Source organism: Tamandua tetradactyla, chromosome 3 (genome assembly GCF_023851605.1).
Source record: "Tamandua tetradactyla isolate mTamTet1 chromosome 3, mTamTet1.pri, whole genome shotgun sequence".
NCBI lineage: Eukaryota > Metazoa > Chordata > Mammalia > Pilosa > Myrmecophagidae > Tamandua > Tamandua tetradactyla.
This window is the reverse complement of record NC_135329.1, coordinates 87,404,813-87,416,324: the sequence shown is the minus strand read 5'-3', so window position 1 is coordinate 87,416,324 and position 11,512 is coordinate 87,404,813. Positions and strand designations below refer to the sequence as shown.

At 37.9% G+C, this 11,512-nt stretch overlaps 1 long non-coding RNA gene across 1 annotated transcript; it reads left to right on the top strand.

Moving 5' to 3' along the window:
- Nucleotides 1–285: 285 nt before the first annotated feature.
- Nucleotides 286–1,391, top strand: LOC143676215 (uncharacterized). Its single transcript, XR_013171918.1, has 3 exons — nt 286–398; nt 650–1,023; nt 1,223–1,391. It is a non-coding gene; the product is annotated as an uncharacterized LOC143676215 (long non-coding RNA).
- The last annotated feature ends 10,121 nt before the right edge of the window (nt 1,392–11,512 follow it).

Genomic DNA, 11,512 nt, shown 5'->3' with positions numbered 1-11,512 from the left:
TGCAAAACAAGCTGACCACTTAATCCAGATTCACTGAAACCATGGCTGTGGATGAACCATTATTTATCTTTTAGTGCCTCTTGAGTCCTCTGGCCACTCTCACTTCAGATCTTGATAACTTCAGACCATTAGGCTTTTAGGCAGGTGGCATGATAACGTTTGTAAATGACAGTGTGGATTTTCACGGCAATGTAAAGAAAGTATTAGAAGGAGGTCCAGGGACAGAACTCTTGCAACATTCCAAGCTACAGCTAAAGACCCATGATGTAATAATGGATGTGGGGATGGGGCAGATGGACATATGAAATATACAGAAGGCCAATGCCTAACAACTTAGTAAAAGATAGAAGAAAGAATTGTGGCAATGAAGAATAAATGATAATTTCCTAATGCTGCAGGTTATGTTAGTTATAACTTCAGCACATATCATGGCATTGTTTAAGCAAGTGGGGTAATAGCATCAATAGAATCAATATGCCATTCCATGCTTAATTATGTTTGAATTTATTAAAGTGTATTAATAATTACTACCCAGCATGGTAATTCAAAATATTTCAGTTTATTCCATGGTAGGGAACCTTAATATAATATTAACAACTTTGTCTCAGTTAGGGAACATGATAATAAATTGAGTTTTCTTTTGTTTCAGATCTTGTGCCTCTAAAAATATTTTGGAGACTCAGAACTGGTTCCATCCTAAGAGGCCAAATATAGGGATACTCGGAGAGTTTGCTTCAAAAAAGTATCTTCAATACACACTGGAATGATATGAATGATGGGATTTCACACCCACAGTGGGGAAGCCAGACAAGATTGTTCCAGCTAGTCAGCATGGAAGAAGTCTGGGTGTGTGCTGCAAGCAATTATCACAGAGACTGGGAAAGAAAGCAAAAGGGAAACTAACAGAGGGTCAAGGCAGAAGGTCAAGCAGAGACAGTGTCCAAATGTGAATTAGAGCTAAGCTTTTAATTTCTTCTTTAGGTTTTGTCCAAGGACTGGAAAAAGTAGCACACAGTTCACAAGGTACCTACTGATACATCCCTTCATTTTATGTGTCAAAATCTTTCTAAATTGGAATTTTTCAGAAGTAGTAACTTCCTTCTTGGGAGGGTTTTGGATTAAGATGAAATATAAATAAATGAGATGTGTAAAACAATGCCTAACACATTATAAATGTTAAATTATGTCTTTTGATTCCTGTTTTCCACATGCTTATTTACAGCTGCAAAAAAGAGACAAAAAAACTGTAAGTCTTGTTTGCAGAAGCCATGTCACCCATCCCTTTTCTTAGTAAGCCACACTCCTGCACTTTGTGATTCAAGATCCTGTTCTTAAAGACTGCAACTATCTGTTTGGTTCTCAAGTGTCTCTTCAACATGCAGACATCAGAAATCGCATGAGCTCCTACAGGCAAAAGCATTTTAAATTGTTTAAAACAAAGATACCAGATAAGATTACAGATCCATGAAGGCTAGTTGGGGGTTGTGGGGATCTCAGGAGAGCAGATTATGTCTTATTCTCTGTAAATGGAGTGTCTTTGAACTTTATTTTCTGTAGAAATTTGTAAAAAGTTTAGATTCGATTCTTTAAGAAATTTGGTATGTTTCCCTCTGTTATAGTGATAGAAGGCCTTGCAGAAATCAGATTCTTGCAAACTGCCAATTAGAAGGAATTACTACCTGTTTTGCAGATTTGACTTCAGTCATATTTAAGTAAACTAAAAGTCCCTTATCTACTTCGAGGACTGAGGCAAGTTACTGACAGGGGAAAACAGAATTCTGTTCTTTCCAGAGTATCGCTCCCTTATCTCCCATTATTCTATGTTGCTGGCAAATGTGTCGCTGGACTAAGGCTGTGAATTCTTTTGCCTGACGCACTCAATAATCAATTCCTGAGACACCAGGGTTTCAAAGAGAGAGTTTATTACTAGGTGTGTAGCAGAAGAGCAGATGGCCTGTAGGCCCAAAGTCTGTCTCCGTGAACTACAGTAATTCTGATAATTTTACTAGAAAAGAAAATGCAGAGGGCTCAGGATAATGAGCACAGTGGCCCCAGATGATATATTGAGCATGCACAGAATGATTACATGCTTAGTCACAGAACGTATGTAAAAATGGTAGAATGAGGTATAGGTGACTTTTTATCAAGCAAGCCCACTTTAGTTAGATCAAGTCTTGGTTATCAAGATAACTTTGGACTTGGGATGGATTAGTTCTGGGCTGACACAAGACCCTTAATTAACAAACATTAGGGGTTGTCTTTAAGTGATTACAGGACTCTAAAGTTGAAAAACTGGATAACTGGGTACAAATGAAGATTAGTCACAAGGTTTCTACCATCATAGGGGCAGAAGGCAAGGGCTATACAATCATTATCAGTGACCAAGGCAGCTGGATTACAATTTTTGAGATCTCAGGTATTTCCCTTTGTCTACTCTGGTATACCAGAAGGCAAAAAGGAATGTCTATGCAATGATTCAGCAATCAAAATCATCCCTTAAATCCTGATTTCTTGGTTACAAATATGAGTTCTTCACAGGTAATTTTGACCTATTCAAATTCATATTTATACCAGTTATGTTTAATAAATCTATGCCATTATTAATTCCATTGGAACAAAACTGAGAATTTCCATTCTTTCAGCTAATTACCTCTTCTATATATTTGTAAAGCACCTGTCTCATACAACCCTAGAATTAGAGACATTTGACATCAGAAGTCAACTTAAAATTGCTTAACAGAGGAAGGGATAATGAGTTGAGTTTTATTTTGTGTCAGGTAGTGTTAAATGCTCTTCTGGCATCATTTCTTACTCTAGAACAATGATTTTCAAACTGGTTTGAATTGCATCAGCTGGAGACCTTGTAGTTCAGTGAAACTGGACTCAGGCTTTGTGATCTTTATTACCTGCCCAGACTATTCTGATGCATGCCAGAGTTTGAGAAGCACTGCTCTCAAAGGTGGAAAGTATTGCACTTTCTGCATATTGAAGGAACTGAAGACCTTAGGCAGTAAGTTGGACACAGCGTAAGCAGTCAGTAGAGTGAGGACCCCAGCCTCAGCTGGCTGGCCCTGACTCAGATGTGCATTTCATGGCTCTGCATTCTGAATCAGCAGCCAAACAGGCAAAGCCCAAATCAACTCGTGAAGGCTGCTTCAGGTGCTGTGTAGAGAACCATCACCTTTTGTCCTTTTGTCCTTTTTACCCAGGACAACAGTCTTGTGGTCAGTTAGTGATGTCTGCCATGGATGCAAATATGCTCACTGTGGTATTTTGGAGCTGTACCCCAGAAAGCATATTCTTAAACCTAATCCATTCCTGTGAGTGTGAACCCATCTCAAGTAGGACCTTTTGATGAGGCTACTTCAGTAATGATACAGTCCACCTCAATCAGGTGGGTCTTAATCTTATTATTGGAGTCCTTAATAAGCATAATAAAACTCAAGCACAGAGAGAGGGAGAAAGCCACAGAGTGAGCAGTTAGAAGTTGAACATCAACAGAACTTGGAAGAGAACAGAGACCAGAAGATGCCACCATGTGCCTTGGCCTGTGACCAGCTAGCAACCAACACTCACTGGCAGCCAGCCATAAAACTCTGCAGCCTTTGGACAGAAAGCCTTGCTTTGATAATGCTTTGATTTGAACTTTCTTTTGGCCTCAAAACCTAAGCAAATAAATTTCCATTGTTTAACTTGCCCCATTTCATGGTATTTGCTTGAGCAGCCTAGGAAGCCAAAACACTCACCCACTTCAAGTTCCTTGACTTAAGAGCAGCCAGTAGCAGTTGTGTTTTCATTTACCTAGAACAAATGTCAGCTTTTTAGATTTGGGTGAAGGATAACAAGTCTGAGGAATATCTTGTATGTTCTTTCAGGGTTTCATTAAAGGGTACGTTGGTTCTGGCTCGTGCCCTGAAAGTAACTTGTCGGGTGAACTTGGCCATGATACATTTTACTGTTATTTTTTCATAGTGGAGGTGAGCTATTTGGACACAGTCATCAGAAGAGTTTCTTTCCAATCCAACATGGTTTGGACAACACTGACTTTTAGAGCTTAAGAGTGATGTTGTGATGCAGATACTCAGTGTTTGATAATTTCCAAAAACATTCAGCACCAATTTTGGCTCTGAGAACCCTCCTAAAGCAATGTACAGAAGAATGGGTAACCAGAGTAGTTACTTTAATAATGAATCTATATTTGGGGGTTGTGGGGAAAGAGAGAGGCAGTTGTTATAAGAGTGTAAGGATGTGATGAAATCTGAAAGTCTAAGATAAAATCACTTGCAATTTATATTGGATCTCTCAGACATACTGGGAAGAAACAAAATGAAGAATTTGTGTCAAAAATATAACTTATGATGGAGGTTATCTGACCCGTTTCCCTGCCATGACTTTAGGATACATTTTTTTTAATCATTCTTGTTCCTTCCTTCATTTCTCATGAAGTAAAGTGTCATGAAATTATTCTATTTATTTTGCAGACTGTTAGGGAAATAGGCTCCTGTGCACAGTTACAGCAATAGAAAATAAACTGATAAACTCCCGCTACTAGACAAAGGCCATGGATTCTTTTGCCCAAAGCACTCAATAACCAATTCTGGAGACCTGGGGGTTTCAGTGATAGAAAGAGTTTATTGCTAGGCACATAGTAAAAGAGCAAATGGCCTTTCTGCCCAAAATCTGTCTCCCCAAGTTTAGGGGGTTCTTTAGCAAAGGAAGAGGAGGTCATTTTGAATAGCAAGTTCAAAGCAGAAAAGGAGACAATGTTATTATTATCATTTCAATATAAGAACATAATCAGAAAGGAGGGGAGGCAGAGCTATTCCTTCAATAAGGTGTAAGCCAAAAGGAAGGGAGACAAGTTATCTTTCAATAGTAGAGTCTAAGCTATACAATTTACAAGTGTAGAGCACTGAAACTAGTCAATGACTGAGTTCAAATTCTTCATTAATTTTTGGGTCTTTATCCTACAAGAAACTGACCAGATAAAGGGAGCAACAGCTCTTACAGTCACAAAGGCACAAGATTTACAAACATTTCAGATGTCAGGGCAGTTGAATTATAGCTTAGAGATTTCAGGTATTCCCCTCTGTCTATTCCAAATATACCAGAAAACAAAACGGAATACCTACATAATGATTCAGTAATCAAAATCATCCTTTAAATCCTAATTTCTCAGTTACACTCTCATCCCATCCAGAAGCCCCCATGCCCTAATACTTCTAAAGAAGGTAAGGTCTTCTCCTTTCTTGGCTGTATATGCCCTGTGACCTTGGAAAAGTCACCTACATTCTTTAGGCCTCAGTTGTGTTATCTCTGAAGAGAGAATAATAACAGAATAATAACTGCATGCATCTTTTATGATGATTAAATAATAATAGGGGCAAATAAGGGCTCAATAAATGCTATATCTAATCCATACAACTGTCTACAAGGCAGAAAACCTCATCTCAAAGAACTTAAAAACTTTGGTGTCTAAGATGGCAACACTTGTAAATGCAGAGTGGAGACAAGAGCCTACATTTTACAGACTCTTAATTCTACTCCTTTCCTAAATTCTCATAGTACTTCTTTGTATTTTATGAGGCTTCTCAGGAATCCTTTCCATGGGAACAAAAAATGCCCAGTGTGCTTTAGAATCAGAAGGCTTAGAGTTCAGAGTTTTCTTGGGTCCACCCTCATTGTTCCACATCTGTGGTGCTACTTAATCATTTCAGGGCATTTAACACAGAAGACTGAAGTGGACTCATTATTGAGGGAACAGCAAGATTTTCTGTACTTAAATAGTTCTGCCTCTCAATCTTCTCTATTCAATTTCCCATCTTCATCAAAAACAAGAGGAATAGAAGAACTCTGCCCACAATCCCAAGCATTGAGCATTATCTTGTAGCCTCTCATACCATCCTCATATCTCCCATTTGATCTCTGGCTTCTGAGTTAATGGCCCCAGAGCTCTGAATATTCCCTTGCATTAGTATGCATCCTACCCTCTTTCTAACATCTAATATTTCTCATCTACTTTTTCTCAAAGCGCAACTTATTTTTGCTTTCTTTGCATTTCTCTGCTGCCAGTATCTGTCTCACTAATGTTTCTTCCAATTTTGTTAGAGGGGGAAAATACAGAAAGAACCAGCTCCCTCTGACCTCACTGTTACCCACCTTAAATCAGAGGGAAGGGACTAAAGCAAAACACACAATTACTGAAAAGAAATGTCCTTAACAGTCATCATTTCTCAACACAGCTATGACTCCAATCTACAAAGGCAGTGTTCTTTGATTACTATCATCAAAAGCCCATTACTCTAAGGAGGACAGTACACATTTTGAATGACGCTATTAAGGTGTTTTTGTGGCTGAGGTTGCTAAATAGTCACTACTTTAGATCCGACCAGTCATGCAGGGAGTATTGAAATATTTAAAATACGAGGCAATCAGGCACTGAACCTAACATTTACTCTCAGAATCACTTAGCTATATTTTATCAGCTCCCTGGTTTTCTGAATTTTCATCAATAGAACATACATCATGAAATCCTCGAGTGCGGGGGAAGGTCATAACAATACCTTCCAGTGACTTCCATGCGATGACATTAAAATCTGAAGATACATTCATTTTTTTCTGAGATTCACTCTTCCCTTGTAAAATGAGGACAGACTAAGGGTTCATCCCGAAGAAAATCAGACTCATCTTTTTTCTTTGCTCTTAACTCAAGCAGGACATGTCACCGCCTTCTGGATTCACTGTGCATGATGATATTTTCTTTCCCTCTTGTGCATTTCCCTCCCCACTGCATCCTGCTCTATTCACATATTGATCAAGTTGGATAAATGAACTCAGCATATGTCTTAAAAAATTATGACTGTGTACATTTCTTAAAGACCTTGGGTTTATATCTAGTGGTAGGTAATTCAGCCCAGAGGGAAAGCTTCACTGAGTTGATCATTTAAAAGGCACAGCTAGAGAAGCACAGGGAGACCACAGAAGTTTCACACAAAATGGATTGTTCTGGACAACTCTGCTACTTTGCAACTGTGGGACACTGGCAATTCATTAGTCCCTAGAAGACTTCCTTTATCGATCTGTAAGTTTAGGGCTAATAAAAATGAAAGATAAAATTGTAGAATGTACAGAAGAACATTTTAAATTGTCAATTACTATTATTATTACAGGTTAAAATCCAGACATTAAACTGATTTTCCGTTAAACAGCATATTTAATTGAGGTTAATGATAGTATTTTATTCATCTTTGTATAGTTTGACACCAACATATTGGTTAATAAATCCTTTTATTAAACATCCTGGCTTTATAAAGCATGTTGAAGATATGATTCTACCTCTCTCTGTATTCTCTAAATCAGACAGAGTTAATTTTCAATGTCTTCATGCGCCGGTTTGAAAGGATGTATGTCTCCTAGAAAAGCCATATTTTAATCCTAATCCCATTTTGTAAAGGCAGCTGTTTCTTCTAATCCCTATTCAATATTGTATGTTTAAAACTGCAATTAGATCATCTCCCTGGAGATGTGATTTAAGCAAGAACGGTTGTTAAAATGGATTAGCTGGAGGCATGTCTCTACCCATTTGGGTGGGTCTTGATTAGTTTCTGAAGTCCTATAAAAGAGGAAAAATTTTGGAGCATGAAAGAGATTCAGAGAGAGCAGAGCAGAATGACATAGCCACAAGACGCAGAGTCCACCAGTCAGCGACCATTCGAGATGAAGACGGAAAATGCCTCCTGGGGAGCTTCATGAAGCAGGAAGCCAGGAGAAGAAGCTAGCAGATGACACTGTGTTTGCCATGTGCCTTTTCAGATGAGAGAGGAACCCTGACCATGTTCATCATGTGCCTTTCCAGATGAAAGAGAAACTTTGACTGTGTTAGCCATGTGCCCTTCCACTTGAGAGAGAAACCCTGAACTTCATGGGCCTTCTTGAACCAAGGCATCTTTCCTTGGAAGCCTTTGATTGGATATTTCTATAGATTTGTTTTAATTGGGACATTTTCTCAGCCTTAGAACTGTAAACTAGCAACTCATTAAATCCCCCTTTTTAAAAACTGTTCTGTTTCTGGTATATTGCATTCTGGAAGCTAGCAAACAAGGACACTTCATTTGTAAAAACAGAAATTAACAATGCCTCTTCCAAGGTATTGTGCTAGGGGACTGGCACATGTTATAGATATTTAAAAAAATTTTTTTTTCCTAAATCACTTAGGCTTTAGCTGCATGTATTAATTTGAAATAAAAATATTTAGAAACACACTAGATTTTAACATTCAAAATGAAGGGAAGCAATGGCAATTACAATACAGATTTATCTGACTGGAACCATTATAAATATACACCAGCATAATCATAAACAAAATCCATATAAGGTGTTAATATTTATACATCACCTGATTGCTAGTAATTGTTTTGGCTTGAGTTACGTGATTGATGACTACTACACCCAATTCTCAAATATTTTTTTATCTTTTTCAGTTTCTGAGGCTGTGGACTAAGGACATATGCTATCATTTTGTGCTTGTGAAGAAGTGAGGCATTGGCTGAATGTATTTTATTGAACCAAGATTTGAAAGAATAGAGAGACATTTTTATTTGAACATGAGACATGTAGTTCTCATCTGAGGCAAAATTGTGCAATCAGGACTCTTCTTACTACAAAATTTTCTACAAATGTGATTCTACAGAGTTCTGATTCCTTGGAATGTTAATAAGTGTTATAAGAGAAAAAATATCTGTGGAATATAGAATACAGCCGTGAAGGAATACAATACCTTTGATATCCTGGTAAGATTCCTGAGAAGACTAGAATATGGGGTGTTTCTCAAATGTGTTAAGCCAAGCAAAATGTGGCTGAAGAAAGCAGGACATAGGTGACCTTTATTCACAACCCTTTTTTCCTGGTCACCACAGGGGCAGTTACCTGCACTCAGCTTCCTCTCAGATTTAAATTGATTCAAACTCTTTGAAGAATAAGTCAAGATGGTGGACAGGACTGAACCCAAAGATTTCCCCTCAATTCTGGCTCATGTTCCATAAAATGATGTAACTATAATATAAATTACCTAAAAACTCCATAATGATCCAAGGCTATCCACTCCAGCTAACTTTCTATTTCCCTCCCTGTTGCTCATAAAAGAACAGCTTCCCCTACTCCCACCGTACCTTGCCAAATCATGACTACATAGTCTTTCCAAAGATCTTTGCATTTACCACTTCTTCTCTCCATTTATATTCAGGCTTCCTTCCTTTGTTTCATCCACACAACTGTACAAATGTCCTACCTGCAGATATGCCTCACTCTCCATCCAATGGAAATTGACACTCCCAGTTATTGTCTATTTCTTATACTTCTTCATGACTCACACTTATACTTCTTCTCTCCATCATTTCCTCTCTTCTTTACCCCTTCCCTTTTCCTCTCTGTATCTCTCTCACTCTTTCTTTGTCTTTCTCTCTCTCCCCACTTAAAGGACATCATTGGTCAAACATATTTATGAGTCTGGCATTGGACTGCCTCTGTCTCTCCCTATATATATTGTAATTGTTTATTCCCCAGTCTGAGCCATAAGGTCAAGTTTTTTCTCTGGTTCACTGCTGAATTTCCAGCCCTAGAACAGTATTTGATGCATAGAAGATACTCAATAAGCAATTGTTGAATAAACCTTGTATAGGGAAAAAAGAAAAAGTGCCATTGGCAGGGCATTAAGGTTGAAAAATTTCCAAATTTAGAAAGCAGAAATGGTCATAAACATAGAAATTAAAGAAAGAAAATAGCATAGACCAAAACACAATAAAGAGAAGTTTGTGGGAACATATTATCAGATGTAAGCTTCAGAATACTGTGTATAATTACTCAGAGAAGATAAACCTACAAGTTCCTCTCCCCAACTATTCATTGTTCACACAAAGTAGATGTCTTCAATGGCTTTCTTCAAGAAGCAGGATCAGTGAGAACAGAGCGCTGGGAAACAATGACATCAAGGTGGGAGGAGAGGAAGACATCCTCAACACCCAGAAGGAAACCTGAAAGTATCACCTGAAGCATGTCTCCTATCTACCACCACCACCACAAGAATGCTTTAGCGCATAGCACAGGCAGCTAAGCAGCTCTCTGCAAAAATAGAATAAGACTCACTAAGCCTTTAAGTATTATAAGTAACAATATGAAAGTAACCAAAATCACCCAAAAAGGACACTGAATAGCTGAAGAATACTTATCTTCAAAGAGATTCAGATGATAGTGCCTATGGTTTACAAATTATCAAATATAGTTATTAGAAGTTAAGAATCTGTTCCAAAATTAAGATTAAAAATACTTAACAGGCAGGATGTTGAGAATTGATGCAACTAAAGGTGAGCTAAGAAGTTGGAAGATCAATCAAAGGAATATTTTCTAGAATGTAACATAAATGGATTAGAATACCATTTGTCTGAAAGGAAATTTAGAAAAGTAAATCAGATTATATACCCAAATCCTCTGGATACAAAGATAAATAAGGTTTATATACATGTCTGTATTCAAGAAATTTAGCATGTAATTGAGAAAACAATACTGAAATGTGCAGAAAAGCACTGAACAATTACAGAAGAATTTAGGGAATTGAATCCAAAAAACAAAACAAAACACAAAAATAACAATACTGATAAAGGCAGGATGTTCCAAAACACTAGGGACATCATGGTGTGACTACAAGACTTATTACAAGAAATGTCTTGTTTTCATCTAGTAATTGCACCCTAAAGATGTGTTTCAGTCTGCCAAAGCTGCCAGAATGCAACACACCAGAGATGGGTCAACTTCTAGTAAAAGGATTGCTTTATTTAGTTAAAAATTTGTAGTTCTTCAGAGGAAAGGCAGCTAACTTTCACCTGAGGTTCTCTGTACATGGGAAGGCACACAGTGAGGTCTGTTGACCTTCTCTCCTGGCTTTTGGGCTCCAACAGCTTTTCCCTGGGTGATTCCTTTCTTTATCTCCAAATGTCTGGGCTGAGCTGCTAGTGCTGAGATGAGGTGTGCTGAGTTGCTAAACTTTCATCTGACCTTTCACTTTTAAGCCTCCAGCTAATTAAATTTAACCTCACTCATTATGAAAGGCACTCCTCTTAGCTAGACTGAAAATGTAATCAGCCGTAGAAGAACTTTGCATATGATGATTCAAGGCAATAGAAACAGAACAATGGGACATCATCACCTGGCCATGCTGATACCTGAACTTAACTACCAGAAGATGTCCTTAGTGTTTTGTTGAACATTTCTACTATTCCAGTCAAATGAACCCAAGACACCTTTCCTATCTCTCTCTATTAACAAGACTGGTTGAAAATAGATGTCAATGAGTCCTGAATGCATGTTTTTGAAATGGCACTAGACTTTTGAGACAAAGACAGCAGAGGGGATTACTGAAAATGTCTTCTTCCCAAAAAAAGAATATTTCATATAAGAGAGACACAAGTATCACCTGCCAGGAGAATGATTTTCTTCTTCCCACACATTCCATCAGGACACA